The 15,980-nt window shown below is 48.4% G+C and overlaps 1 pseudogene; it reads left to right on the top strand.

The window, feature by feature from the left end:
• Window positions 1-15,548: 15,548 nt before the first annotated feature.
• Window positions 15,549-15,676, top strand: LOC141114661 (U2 spliceosomal RNA; annotated as a pseudogene).
• The last annotated feature ends 304 nt before the right edge of the window (window positions 15,677-15,980 follow it).

The raw sequence follows: 15,980 nt of genomic DNA, 5'->3' as shown, positions 1-15,980 counted from the left end.
TCAGAGGTGGTTGACGCCACTCCAACTTAAGGCAGGAATGGTGGTTTGTGACAATGGCACCAACCTCCTCTCTGCCCTCCGACAGGGACAAATGACCCATGTGCCCTGTTTGGCTCACGTCCTTAACTTGGTGGTGCAGCGGTTCTTGGGCAGGTACCCGGGCTTACAGGATGTCCTGAGGCAGGCCAGGAAAGTCTGTGTGCATTTCCGCCGGTCATATAATGCCAGTGCTCGGCTGACGGACCTCCAAAAGGAGTTTAACCTGCCCAAGAACCGCCTAATCTGTGACATGCCCACCAGGTGGAACTCAACGTTGGCCATGCTGCAGCGGCTGCACATGCAGCAGAGGGCCATCAATGAGTACCTGTGCGACTATGGCACTAGGACAGGGTCAGGGGAGCTTGTTTTTTTTTCCCCACGCCAGTGGGTCATGATCAGGGATGCATGCACTGTCCTGTCACCATTTGAGGAGGCCACGAGGATGGTGAGCAGTGACAGTGCATGCATCAGTGACACTGTCCCCCTTGTCCACCTGTTGGAGCACACGCTGCGTGGAATAATGGACAGGGCACTTGAGGCAGAACAGAGGCAGGAAGAGGAGGACTTCCTTAGCTCTCAAGGCCCCCTTTATCCAGACAGTGTTCCTGCGTGCCTGCCGATCACACAGGAAGAGGAGGAGGAGGAAGATTGTGTCAGTATGGAGGTGGAGCCTGGCACTCAGCATCAGCAGCAGTCTTTAAGGGATCAGTCCCAAGAAACACATGAACTTGTACGTGGCTGGGAGGAGGTGGCTGCGGACCATGTCGTCCTTAGTGACCCAGAGGACTCCGGACCGAATGCCTCAGCAAACCTACGCTGCATGGCCTCCCTGATCCTGCAAAGCCTGCGTAAGGATCCTCGTATTCGTGGTATCAAGGAGAAGGACCAATACTGGCTGGCAACCCTCCTTGATCCACGTTACAAGGGTAAGGTTGCGGACCTTATCCTGCCATCGCAGAGGGAGCAGAGGATGAAACATCTTCGGGAGGCCTTGCAGAAAGGTCTGTGCAACGCGTTCCCAGAGACTGGGAGGTTACAAACTCCTGTTTCTGGACAATGTGTTGCTGAGGCTTCGGTCAGTCAAAGAAGGAGCGGTGGAGAAGGTGGCCGTCTGACCGATGCGTTCAGACAATTTTTTGGTCCGCAGCCCCAAGGTATGATCGGTTCCAGCAACCATCGCCAGCGTCTGTTTTACATGGTGCAGGAATACCTAGGGGCAAGATCTGACTTGGACACCTTTCCCACCGAAAATCCTCTCGGTTACTGGGTCTTGAGGATGGATCACTGGCCAGAGCTTGCACAGTATGCAATTAAGCTACTGGCCTGTCCTGCATCCAGCGTTCTTTCGGAACGCACATTCAGTGCTGCTGGAGGCTTTGTAACCGATCACAGGGTGCGTTTGTCCACCGACTCGGTCGATCGACTGACCTTCATAAAAATGAATCAGTCTTGGATCACCACCAGCTACCAAGCACCTGATGCTGATGTAACCGAATAATTTTTTTTGAAATCTCAGATCCCTTCAAAGACTGCCAATGCTGATGCTGAGTGACTATCCCTGAGTAATTATCCTCTTCCTCCTTAATCATCATGCTGATAGCTTGTAAGAACATTTTTGGTTCTGGGCGCCACCACCAGTGCCTAAGGCCCAATTTTTCAGCCCCTGTTTAACAGGGGCGTGTAATTACAATTTTTGATGCAATACCTTGCAGCAGGGCTCGTTTCTGCATTACAACTAGAGTATCTGTGAGGGGTTGTAGTGTTGTGGCACCAGCACCAGTGCCTAAGGCCCAATTTTTCAGCCCCTGTTTAACAGGGGCATGTAATTACAATTTTTGATGCAATACTTTGCAGCAGGGCTCATTTCTGCGTTCCAACTAGAGTATCTGTGAGGGGTTGCAGTGTTGTGGCACCAGCACCAGTGTCTAAGGCCCAATTTTTCAGTCCCTGTTTAACAGGGGCGTGTAATTACAATTTTTGATGCAATACCTTGCAGCAGGGCTCGTTTCTGCGTTACAACTAGAGTATATAGTTACATAGGTGAGGTTGAAAAAAGACACAAGTCCATCAAGTCCAACCTATGTGTGTGATTATGTGTCAGTATTTCATTACATATCCCTGTATGTTGCGGTCATTCAGGTGATTATCTAATAGTTTCTTGAAGCTATCAATGCTCCCCGCTGAGACCACCGCCTGTGGAAGGGAATTCCACATCCTTTCCGCTCTTACAGTAAAGAACCCTCTACGTAGTTTAAGGTTAAACCTCTTTTCTTCTAATTGTAATGAGTGGCCACGAGTCTTATTAAACTCTCTTCTGCGAAAAAGTTTTATCCCTATTGTGGGGTCACCAGTACAGTATTTGTAAATTGAAATCATATCCCCTCTCAAGCGTCTCTTCTCCAGAGAGAATAAGTTCAGTGCTCGCAACCTTTCCTCATAACTAAGATCCTCCAGACCCTTTATTAGCTTTGTTGCCCTTCTTTGTACTCGCTCCATTTCCAGTACATCCCTCCTGAGGACTGGTGCCCAGAACTGGACAGCATACTCCAGGGCGGCCGGACCAGAGTCTTGTAGAGCGGGAGAATTATCGTTTTATCTCTGGAGTTGATCCCCCTTTTAATGCATGCCAATATTCTGTTTGCTTTATTAGCAGCAGCTTGGCATTGCATGCCATTGCTGAGCCTATCATCTACTTTTCCATCCTAGATTCCCCCAGAGGTTCTCCCCCCAGTGTATAGATTGCATTCATATTTTTGCCACCCAAATGCATTATTTTACATTTTTCTACATTGAACCTCATTTGCCATGTAGTCGCCCACCCCATTAATTTGTTCAGGTCTTTTTGCAAGGTTTCCACATCCTGCGGAGAAGTTATTGCCCTGCTTAGCTTAGTATCGTCTGCAAATACAGAGATTGAACTGTTTATCCCATCCACCAGGTCATTTATAAACAAATTAAATAGGATTGGTCCCAGCACAGAACCCTGGGGAACCCCACTACTCACCCCTGACCATTCTGAGTACTCCCCATTTATCACCACCCTCTGAACATGCCCTTGTAGCCAGTTTTCAATCCATGTACTCACCCTATGGTCCATGCCAACGGACCTTATTTTGTACAGTAAACGTTTATGGGGAACTGTGTCAAATGCTTTTGCAAAATTCAGATACACCACGTCTACGGGCCTTCCTTTATCTAGATGGCAACTCACCTCCTCATAGAAGGTTAATAGATTGGTTTGGCAAGAACGATTCTTCATGAATCCATGCCGATTACTGCTAATGATATCATTCTTATTACTAAAATCTTGTATATAGTCCCTTATCATCCCCTCCAAGAGTTTACATACTATTGATGTTAGGCTAACTGGTCTGTAATTCCCAGGGATGTTTTTTGGGCCCTTTTTAAATATTGGTGCTACATTGGCTTTTCTCCAATCAGCTGGTACCATTCCAGTCAATAGACTGTCTGTAAAATTAGGAACAACGGTCTGGCAATCACCTGAGTTCCCTAAGTACCCTCGGATGCAAGCCATCTGGTCCCGGTGATTTATTAATGTTAAGTTTCTCAAGTCTAATTTTAATTCCGTCCTCTGTTAACCATGGAGGTGCTTCCTGTGTTGTGTCATGAGGATCAGGGGCGGACTGATAACTCATGGGGCCCCCGGGCAATAGGAGATTATGGGGCCCCCAGGCAATCAGAGATTATGGGGCCACACAGTATACACACACACAGTATACAATCACACGGTATACACATACATGTACATACAGTATACACAGACAGATGTAAAAAAAAACACAGATTTTTACATACTGTGCCTGGTTTTACTGAGGCTGGCAACCCTGATGGGGCCCCCCAGTGGCCCAGGGCCCTCGGGCAGTGCCCGAGTGGCTCAATGGTCAGTCCACCCCTGATGAGATAAACACTGCAGTTTTGGTTACTGAAGCCCCCCGATTCACTTGTGAATACTGAGAAGAATAAATTCAATACCTTTGCCATCTCCCCATCCTTTGTAACCAGATGTCCTTCCTCATTCTTTATGGGGCCAATATGGTCTGTCCTCCCTTTTTTACTGTTTACATACTTAAAGAATTTCTTGGGATTTTTTTTGCTCTCCTCCGCTATGTGTCTTTCATGTTCTATCTTAGCCGTCCTAATTGCACCCTTACATTTCTTATTGCATTCTTTATAAAGTCTGAATGCTGAGGATGATCCCTCAACCTTGTATTTTTTGAAGGCCTTCTCCTTTGGTTTTATATGCATTTTTACATTGGAGTTAAGCCATCCAGGATTTTTGCTCGCTCTTTTAAATTTATTACCCAATGGGATACATTGGCTAATGCCTTTATTTAATATGCTCCTAAAGCAAACCCATCTCTCCTCCGTATTCTTTGTGCCTAATATTTTATCCCAATTTATGCCTTTTAGCAAGGTTTGTAGTTTAGGGAAGTTGGCTCTTTTGAAATTCAGTGTCTTTGTGTTCCCTTCATGTTTCCTATTTGCGTGATTTATACTGAAACTAATTGACCTGTGATCGCTGTTACCTAAATTGCCCCGTATTTCCACATCTGTGATCAGGTCTGTATTGTTGGTAATCAGTAGATCCAGTAATGTTTTATTTCTAGTTGGTGCGTCTACCATATGACCCATAAAATTGTCCTGCAAGACATTAAGGAACTGGCGAGCCTTAAATGAATGCGCGGTTCCCTCCGCCCAGTCTATGTCTGGATAATTAAAATCCCCCATTATGATAACACTTCCCATCCTTGCTGCTAATCCAATTTGTGATAGGAGATCCGTCTCCACTTCCTCCCTCAGGTTAGGGGGCCTATAGCATACTCCCAGTATTATTTTCCCCTTAGCTTCATCCCTTTGGAGCTCTACCCATAAGGATTCCATCTCCTCACTAGCTCCCTCAGTGATGTCATCTCTCACATTCACTTGTACATTATTCTTGATATATAGGCATACCCCTCCCCCTTTTTTACCCTCTCTATCCTTGCGGTATAGGGTATACCCTTGAATGTTTGCCAGCCAATCATGAGAGCTGTTGAACCAGGTCTCTGAAATTCCCACAAAATCCAAATCCTCCTTGTACAACAGTATCTCTAGTTCACTCATCTTGTCCGCCATGCTCCTGGCATTGGTGAACATGCCACATAGTATAGACCGGTCGCATATTGTCCTCGTATTGGGTGTTTCAAGATTGCAACTAGGACTTGCTACTATACTCACCTTGTGTTTTTGTGCTTTGGTTAACCTACCACTAATGCCCCCAATACTACCCTCTGGAATATCTTCCGCGCTGGCTATCACTGTCTCTGGAACCTCTGTGAGGGGTTGCAGTGTTGTGGCACCGGCACCAGTGCCTAAGGCCCAATTTTTCAGCCCCTGTTTAACAGGGGCGTGTAATTACAATTTTTGATGCAATACCTTGCAGCAGGGCTCGTTTCTGCGTTACAACTAGAGTATCTGTGAGGGGTTGCAGTGTTGTGGCACCAGCACCAGAGCCTAAGGCCCAATTTTTCAGCCCCTGTTTAACAGGGGCGTGTAATTACAATTTTTGATGCAATACCTTGCAGCAGGGCTCGTTTCTGTGTTCCAACTAGAGTATCTGTGAGAGGTTGCAGTGTTGTGGCACCAGCGCCTAAGGCCCAATTTTTCAGCCCCTGTTTAACAGGGGCATGTAATTACAATTTTTGATGCAATATATTGCAGCAGGGCTCATTTCTGCATTCCAACTAGAGTATCTGTGAGGGGTTGCAGTGTTGTGGCACCAGCACCAGTGCCTAAGGCCTAATTTTTCAGCCCCTGTTCAACAGGGGCATGTAATTACAATTCTTGATCTAATATTTCACAGCAGGGCCCATTTCTGCACCCACCAAGAGCGAGTGAGGACTTACAGTGTTGTGGCACCACCACCACCAAAGGCCCAATTTTTCTGTCCTTGTTCAACAGGGGCATGCAATTACAATTGATCTAATATTTCACAGCAGGGCCCTGTGAGGGCTTACAGTCTTGTGGCCACAACAACACCTAAGGCCCAAATTTCTGCTGAGTATATAGGGCAGGCCCCTACTTTCAAACATCTAACTTACAAACGACTCCTACTTGCAAACGGAAGGAGACAACAGGAAGTGAGATGAAATCTACCCCTAGGAAGGGAAATTCTCTCCTGTAAGAGTTAATATGGGAAAAACATTTCTCCTTTCCACTGATGCTTTCCAATCCTTGTTCCACAAAAAAACCCAAATTTTCAAAAAACATTTGTCATTGGGACAAAAAGTGAGGTGAAATCTTCTGAAGAGGAGGAAAGACAGCAAAACAAATGTCACAGGGGTGATAACCCTTCCCTATGTTTTCCAAAAAGCTTAAAAAAGATTTTTTGGCTGGAGCTAAACACGTTAAAAATGTACCCGTTAAAAATTACAAACAGATTCTACTTAACAACAAACCTACAGTCCCTGTCTTGTTTGCACCGCCTGTATACTGCTGTTCAGAGTATATAGGGCCTGGTGGCCCCACACCTTTCCTTATTTTAATTTGGGTGCGGGGTTCCCCTTAATATCCATACAAGACCCAAAGGGCCTGGTAATGGTCTGGGGGATACCCATGCCGTTTGTCTCACTGATTTTCATCCATATTGCCAGGACCCGACATTACATTAAACCCGCAAGCAGTTTTAAATGAGATTTTTTCCTTTAAAAATGACATTTTGTGCAGGGACTGTTCTAAACACGGGAAACACGCGCCACTTTACAGGCATACTATAGACACACCCCAGGTACGATATTTAAAGGAATATTTCACTTTTTTTTTTTTACTTTAAGCATCATTAAAATCACTGCTCTCGAAAAAACGGCCGTTTTTAAAAGTTTTTTTTGCATCGATACAAGTCCCCTGGGGTAGGACCCGGGTCCCCAAACCCTTTTTAGGAAAATACCATGCAAATTAGCCTTTAAAATGAGCACTTTTGATTTCGAACGTTCGAGTCCCATAGACGTCAATGGGGTTCTAACGTTCGTGCAAATTTTCGGTCCGTTCGCAGGTTCTGGTGCGAACCAAACCGGGGGGTGTTCGGCTCATCCCTAGCAGTAACGCACACAGAAGTAAATGGCGTTAAAGTTGCAGTAACGCACAAAACTATATGGCGTTAAACTGGCAGTAACACACACAAAACTATATGTTGTTAAACTGGCAGAAATGCACACAGAACTATATGGTGTTAAACTGGAAGTAACGCACAAAACTATTTGCCGTTTAACGCCATTTACTTCTGTATGCATCACTGGCAGTAACGCACACAGAAGTAAATGACGTTAAACTTGCAGTAACGCACAAAACTATATGGCGTTAAACTGGCAGTAACGCACACAAAACTATATGGCGTTAAACTGGCAGTAAAGCACACAGAACTATATGGCGTTAAACTGGCAGTAACACACACAAAACTATATGGCGTTAAACTGGCAGTAACGCACACAAAACTATATAGCATTAAACCAGCAGTAATGCACACAGAAGTAAATGGCGTTAAACTGGCAGTAACGCACACAGAACTATATGGCGTTAAACTGGCAGTAACGCACACAGAAGTAAATGGCATTAAACTGGCAGTTACGCATTCAAATAGATGGTGTTCAATGGTACAGTGGTGTAGTGGGTAGCACTCTCGCCTAGCAGTAAAAAGGGTCGCTGGTTCGAATTCCAACCACGACACTACCTGCCTGGAGTTTGCATGTTCTCCCTGTGCCTGCGTGGGTTTCCTCAAGGTACTCCGGTTTCCTCCCACACTCCAAAGACATGCTGGTAGGTTAATTGGTAGGTTAATTGGCTTCTGTCCAAAATTGGCCCTAATATATGAATGTGAGTTGGGATCTTGGATTGTGGGCTCCTTGAGGAGTAGGGACTAATGTGAGTGTGCGATGTGTGGAGCACTGAGTAAAAATTGATGGCACTATATGGGTACCTTAAATAAATAATAATATAATAGATGAGCATCTTAATGAGACACAATGTACAGGGATAGGGACAACGCACGCACACTCACTCAGGATGGACTGGTGTCTTTATTCAACCTAACCTTACTAACTATGTAACTATGTATGTCACTACACTGACGCTATCTGAACTGTCCCTACTCTAGGTATACACTAATGTAAAGATTACTGACACAATCTCACTACACTACACTGAAACTATCTGGGCTGTCCCTACTCTATACTAATGTATGTATGAATGACATAGTCTCACTACACTACAGTGAAACTTGACTAGGGCAGTCAGATAACTTACTACCCCAAACCACACATGTATGCAGACTTACCATTATTATGACACTGACACCTGCTGGATGTAAATGGCCTTTTATTAACAAAACCAAATAAACTCTAACCATTATTCAAAATATTCCAGCTCCAATCCACATACTTGGTTGCCGATCCCCGGCGACCCCATCTTCAACTTTTTTGGTCTGTAATACCTTTTAGTTTGCATCTGTCCCCAGCCGCCAGAATTGCCTCGGGGACCACTAACTGACCACAGACCCCCACCAACTTATTACCCGGTAGTCTAGACTTAAACCAGACCAACCAGGAGGACTCCATATCTGAGATAGTTCCCACCATTTTCTCAATGCCTCATGTTTTTATACCTATCGTCAAGGACCCAACCGCCACCGCGGCACCAGTGTGACACCTTACACTTGTGCCTCCCGCCACACCTCTCAAGTACCTCCAGGTGTCTGACCACCACCACCCCTCCATTTTGGGCAATAAACCTACCCATCTCCTTGTTGACTTTTATAAGAGTCTTGTTAAGTTTTTCAATGGACCGTGCCCCCCTCCAAGACATGTGGGCCACAATGTCCGACCACACCACAATCATGTCAGGGAAAGAGGTCCTCAACCTGAGAAAATCCCACTTAATGTCTTTTATGACCTGCCTCATGGGTCTAATGGATAAATCATTGCCCCCCACGTGAAGGGCCAAAATATCCTGAGGCCGGTCCAGCTGTGCGAAGTGATGTACCTCAGGGACCACCTTATGCCACATCATATCCGGCATCCCAATCCACCTGATCCTGATCCTGCCCTCCTCTCTAGCCAACCTCAACTGACGCCAGTCTCCCTGCACAGAAGCCAGGCTCAACTTGCTCCCCACCACAGCCAGCTTTCTTCTCCACCAAGGACTACCACACAGCTCATTACAAACCACTGCAGACTGGCACAGTGTCAGCACTCTAGTGTTTTTTTATGTCTCTATGAAGCAAAGCATTGTCCATGGGATGTGCCTGCGGGGATTGACTGGAGCCAGCCCGGATACCGGGAGCGGAGATTCGAATAAGCTTTCACCAAGGACCATTGCTGCAGGATACAGCTGACAGGCTTGATACCCCTGCAGGGGTGATTCCTTCCGGTGAGTGAGGGCACATTGGGGGGCCTTTGGAAGGCTGGAAGATTTCACGTCACTAAGAGCACTGCTAGATGGTTTGAAGAGACTCACTACTTGCACTTTAGGAAGAACGTTTTCAACATTTTTATATATTTTTTTATTTTTATTTTTTCCCTTTTTGGGACTTTTTGTGGACTGAAGATTTTATAATTAATTTTAAATTCTTTATGTGCATTCACGATTATAGGTTTTTATGTTTATTTTTATTTTCATATTTTTAGTTTTATAATTTATGCACAATTGGTGTTCTTTATACATAGTATATGTTTTTTAAGGATTTTCTGATAGATATTTTGGGTATTCAAATCACCTTTTTATACTCACTTATAAGGTTCAGATCACCTTTTGTTTAATAAGGAGTTAATATACGCTGCACTTTATATGTATGTGGGCATTTGTCACACACACTTTAGGAATTCCCACACGGTTGTGTCTTTTTCCATCCTACATATTGATATTTATGTTTAATGTTTTTCACAGTTTACTTGATACATCACATTAGCTTTTTGCACATTAGACAACTTCAGTGGAACAGCGCCAATCACCCCCTTTTTTTGACTCTACAACCTCAACTGTCTACCTTCTGGCCTGACAATCTGCCCTTTTTGCCCCCCAAAAAAACGCACTAATGTCCCATTATCCAGATGAGACATCGTGGGGAATCTGTGAAGACACAACAAAGACATACCCAGCAAGAGACCAACAAACAAACAGAAAAGATGTACTCTCAGTGTGAAAAAACAAATCACAACAAATGTGGACGAACATACAACTGATATCTAGTGGATTCCCACCTACCTTTTTTATTGCTTCCATAGAAAGTCCCCACCGAGACGCCTCCGTGGCCGCCCCGATACGAAATGAATGAGCTGCAAAATCCCCCGGGATCAATCCTCCTGCCTGCAGGCACTTACAGAAAACTGCCATAAATTGAAACCTGGACAGACATGGTCCGTCGAGGTGTACTAACAATGCCCCATCCCCCTGTGGGCAAAGAACCATGAACTGCTCTAAGGCTGCCACTGGGCAGAATTGTGTGCAATAGCCCCTGAATAATTCCACTCAGACCCCTTTTCCGAGCTGGTCCATTTTTGACCGCCTTATCCAAATCTGTACCGACAATGGCGAGCACTGTACGTCCCCAAGCTGTAAACCCCCCGCCACCCGCTTGGAGGGTGAAACCAGCTCACTGATTCTAAAAGCTCCAAAAAAGGCCAGCACAAAAGCCGCCTGGAAAGGACCTGCTTGAAGTATGAAGAACACACTTTTCCCAGATTCTCCAGAATTGTACCCAGCACCTCAAAGGACACCGGGCGTCTGAAATCCTTTTTGGAACTGCCTTTCCGGTAGCCAGTGCTGTGTTTTGCCTAGGCCAACAAGGCCCAGGCCTAGGGCGGCACTTTGTGGGGGGCGGCAAGAAAGCCGCCCCCCCCCCCAAAACGGCACCCGCTCCCTGCTCCCGAACAGCAGGGCACATCAGGAGAGTACAGCTTAGGAGTGCAGTGGTGTGGCGGCTGCAGATGGGGCCAGAAAGCAGTTAAAGCAGGAGCCGTCAAGCCGCCCCCGTAAAGCCGTGATTCTCTCTCTCTGATTGGCCCTCTGCTGTGGCCAATCATGGGGAGGGAAACAGCGGGCAGGAAGCTGGGTGGCGGCACGGCAAAATCAATTAGAGCCGCTCTCTTCTCCCTTCGACTGACAGAAAGGGGAGGGGGGGCGAGCGGGGGAGTTCTCTGCTGCTGCCGAGTTCTCTGGTAAATGGAGGAGCAGTGCTGTGACAGGGAGAGGAGAGCTGCGGGTTGTCTGTGTATCTCACCGCTCGCCTCCCCCTCCCCTTTCTGTCAGCCGAACGGAGAAGAGAGAGAGAGCGGCTCTAATTGGTTTCGCTGCGCCGCTGCCTAGCTTCCTGCCCGCTGTTTCCCTCCCCATGATTGGCCACAGCAGAGAGCCAATCAGAAGACTCTGGGGGCATCATGGGAAAAGTAATCCCTGAAGAATGGCGGCCCCTGTGTGTCCACAGACATCATGCTACAGCCCCCAGCATGCATGCACTCTGCTGGGAGGGGGTTTACAGGAGGAGAAAAAGGAAATACTGTGCTGGGGGAAGCCAGATAGGGAGCCACACTGTACTCCTGTACCTGCACCACCAGAGCCACGCTGTACCCGCACCACCAGAGCCATACTGTACCCGCACCACCAGAGCCACACTGTACCCGCACCACCAGAGCCACACTGTACCTGCACCACCAGAGCCACACTGTACCCACACCACCAGAGAGCCACGCTGTACACGCGCCACCAGAGAGCCACGCTGTACACACACCACCAGAAAGCCATGCTGTACACGCACCACCAGAGAGCCACGCTGTACATGCACCACCAGAGCCACACTGTACCCGCACCACCAGAGCTACACTGTACCCGCACCACCAGAGCTACACTGTACCCACACCACCAGAGCCACACTGTACCCGCACCACCAGAGAGTCACGCTGTACACGCACCACCAGAGAGCCACGCTGTACACGCGCCACCAGAGAGCCACGCTGTACACACACCACCAGAGAGCCATGCTGTACACGCACCACCAGAGAGCCACATTGTTCCCGCACCACCAGAGAGAGAGCCACGCTGTTTCCGCACCACCAGAGAGCCACGTTGTTCCCGCACCACCAGAGCCAAGCTGTACACGCACCACCAGAGAGCCACACTGTACACGAACCACCAGAGAGCCACGCTGTACACGAACCACCAGAGAGCCACGCTGTACACGCACCACCAGAGAGGGAGCCACACTGTACCCGCACCACCAGAGGGGGAGAAAGATGAAGCCACTGCCAGGGTAGAGACATGCTACACTACTGACTAGAGTTGGCCTGGGCAACCCAGAGTGAGCGAACGTCCAGCTGGAGGGATCACTGTTGCAGTTTCACTGGGTCTGGTAAGAGAGCCTGTTGGCCATTATCCATTACTGTTCCCAGAAACTGAGCCATTAGGAAGTGCCTAACCTGATACCCTCTAGGCCAACCCTAGTGACGCCACTTTCCTGGAGCCCACAACAAGTTCCAGCACTGAGTTTTGGTAACTGGACAGACAGGGATGCGCCAGCATGGGCACCCAGGACATCTGCCGCCCACAAGCGGCGATGGGCTTTCCGTAGCAGCCGACACCTCTCTCCCCACTGTCAGCCACACACACTCAGTACACAGCCAGGAGGAGGAGGAGCCACAGAGGAGGGACACGACTTCAGTGCAAGAGCCTCCCAAAGCACCCAGCACATATCCCCTTACCCCCCAAATGAAAAGATGCTGTATCGCTCACTGTCCTCCTCCCACAGCGTCCCTCTGTCCTCTTCCCGCGGTGTCCCTCTGTCCTCCCATGAAGATGACAGGGCGGATCTTAAAAAGGAAGGGGTGGGTCATAGTTAAATTAGGGGGTACGTGAGCTTAGTCAGGCCTAGGACAGCACAAAACCTAAATACACCACTGCCGGTAGCCCCACAACGCCCGCCGAACCACAAAAGATTTGGTGAAATCCCTGTGACCCGCCAACTGAAACAAAAAGGCCAAGGCCGCCATCTTTTTCCCTATCGCAGCCCTCAAAACACCATTTGAATAGTTACTGCATATAAAAACACAACACCCAGGCCTGTATATCTTTGGAGTCCTCCGACCCGCCTACCTCCTCCAGCAGAGCAAACCATTCCTGCCACACTTTAGAATACACCTTCCATGTTCCAGCGCTGAGGGACTGCCATATCAATCCAGCGGCGACTCCAGCGCAATTTTCCATAATCTTGGCGGACATGGCTCCCCTATGCAGTCCACCTCCGGTGCCAGCGTGCAAAATTCTTCCCACTGCAAACGAGACAAAGCATCCACTAACTTGTTATGCACCCCGGGAATATGCACTGCATATATAAATGCATTTAGCCTTAAACAACTAAGCACCAGATGCCACAACAACCTTATCACGGGGGGGGGGGGGGGGGGGAGGAAGCTGTGATGTTATTAATTGCCTACACAACCCCCATGTTATTGCAATTAAACCATACTTTTTTGTTCCGCAACACCTCTCCCCAAATTTCTACTGACAAGACAATAGGAAATAGTTCTAGCAATACCAAATTCTTCAGGAACCCAGCCTCCCTCCAAGTCGCAGGCCATGGCTCCACACTCCATCACCCTTGACAGTAAGCACCATATCCCACAGACCCAGCCACGTCCGTGAACAAGACCAAATCAGCATTGCTGAACGGCCCCGCCTGCCACAATGAATGACCACTGAAGGATTCTAGAAATGCATCCCAAATCCTCAAGTCATCCTGCAGTTCCTTGCTCAGGCATACAAAGTGATTGGGTACCCGTACCCCAGACGTTGCTGCCGGCAGCAGCCTGCAAAAAATGCGACCTATGGGAATAATCCTGCAAGCAAAATTCAATTTTTCTAATAACGATTGCAATTCCTTCAACCGGCAGCCTACATTCCATGGCCACAGAATCAATGGTGATTCCCAGAAAAACCAACTCTGAGGTTGGTCCTTCTGTTTTGTCGGCTGCCAATGGAATTCCAAACCGCTTAGCCAAGTGTTGAACTGTCCCCAGCAAAACCCCACAACAGCAGGACTCCGGAGGACCAATGCATAGGAAGTCATCCAAATAATGGATGACCGAGTTAACCCCAGCAACCTCCCTAACTGCCCATTCAAAAAACGAACTCAAGGCCTCAAACAGGGCACAAGAAATTGAACAGCCCATTGGAAGGCAACGATCTACAAAGTAAGACCCTTGCCAACAACACCCTAACAAGTGACAACTTTGGAGATGTACTGGCAGCAGCCTAAACGCCGATTCCACATCGGTTTTTGCCATGAGGGCCCCTTTTCCATATTTCCTAACCCATGAGATAGCCACGTCGAATGATGTATGGGTAACCGCACAAACTTTCGGTTCAATACCATCATTCACCGAACCGCCTTTGGGATAAGACAGATGATGAATCATCCGAAACTGCCCCGGCTCCTTCTTCTGAACCACTCCCAATGGGGAAACTATCAAACCTGGCAACGGCGTGGCAGGAAATGGGCCGGCCATCTGACCTAGCCCCTGTTAGGTACCTGGTAGTTGAGCCCGACTGGTAGAAGAAGACCTCTCTTAAGCGCTGGTTCAGGAGCCACTGGAGTAGGAACAGTGGCCTCTTGAGCACAGTGGGTAGGAGTGCCTGGTGCGGGTTCTTGTGGTGGCCGACACAGGAGCTGGGAAGACGTCCCTCCGGGATGGCTGAGCTGCGGATGCTGGCAGGCTGAAGCTGATTAGTAAGCAGGCAGGTAGATTATATGGCAGCAGCAGAACCCGGAGCTGGAAGAGCAGGCTGGAAGCAGCGTCACAGGACACAGGCAAGGCAGAGTCAGACAGTCCGTTTGGCAGGAGATCAGGCAGGTATATGGCAGGAGGGATGATCACAGAATAGTCAGGCAGGCAGGCAGGTGTTCGGCAACAGGTCACAAGATATAAGCAAAGTCAGGCAAGCCGGGTCGGGTTGGAGATAGAAGAATGGTCAGACGTAGCCGGTTCAATAGCAGATAACAACAACAACAGGCAGGATACAGGAACTCAGGTGCAGAGCTGCAGACGAACAGCACCTTATGGAAGCATCTGACAACCTTTTAAAGAATCCTTGGCGCCAAACAGCGCTAGCGCGGACGCGCAGGCGCGCGCCGGCGCCCCCAGTGGGAAATTCAGCTGAACTGCCCTGGAAAAGCCCCTCGTGCGCACGCGCATGTTCGTCCGACGGGCACCAGCATATCCCTGACAGCCCCACCTCCTTAAACAGCTTGGCCGACACCACCCCATGATGGAGAAGCGCCGACCTCAAATTATCCAATACAGGAGGAACCTCCCGCACTGATACCTACTTAGGAAAGGCAACATCCTTTCCAGTCTCACTGGCGTCATCCCTTTTTCCAGCGATGTCCCCTGACCGACCTTTTCCTTGCTTGAAACAGTGCATGAGGAGATGTGCACCACTTCACCCGGAGCATTCGTGTTTGTAGCGACATCGCTTCTCGCCCTTTTGGCTAAGATCAAGTGTAGTATCTGTTCTTATCAGTTAGGTGGCGCTTGCTTCTGTCCCTAATTTACGGTGAGGTGGTATCAGGGATGGCGGAGGCTATGCAAAACCTGCTGGTGTAAAGGTAACCTGGAGCGGTTTGTAGCCGAACGGGAAGCCTTCTGATGGGAATGGAGAACCATTGGGTCTGGCCAGAGGGTCGGGTCCCTGGCCTTCTGGCATAGATTGGGGTAGCTCTAGCTCCAGTCAGTTTTTTGGGAGAGAACACTGACTCCTCTTTCCCACCGGGGGAGCGGTTAGTATTTCCCGAATGTAATTAGGTAGGAGGGATGGGAGCGACGGTGAGGCCTGATGGTAAAGGGCCCTCACCAAGCTTCCAGAACTTCAGGTCTTCCTGGCTGGGGTGGGGGTTGCTGTGG

The sequence above is a fragment of the Aquarana catesbeiana genome, linkage group LG12 (genome assembly GCF_042186555.1).
Source record: "Aquarana catesbeiana isolate 2022-GZ linkage group LG12, ASM4218655v1, whole genome shotgun sequence".
NCBI classification, from domain to species: Eukaryota; Metazoa; Chordata; class Amphibia; order Anura; family Ranidae; genus Aquarana; species Aquarana catesbeiana.
Note: the sequence above shows the minus strand (reverse complement) of the source record. Positions and strands in the feature narration are given on the sequence as shown.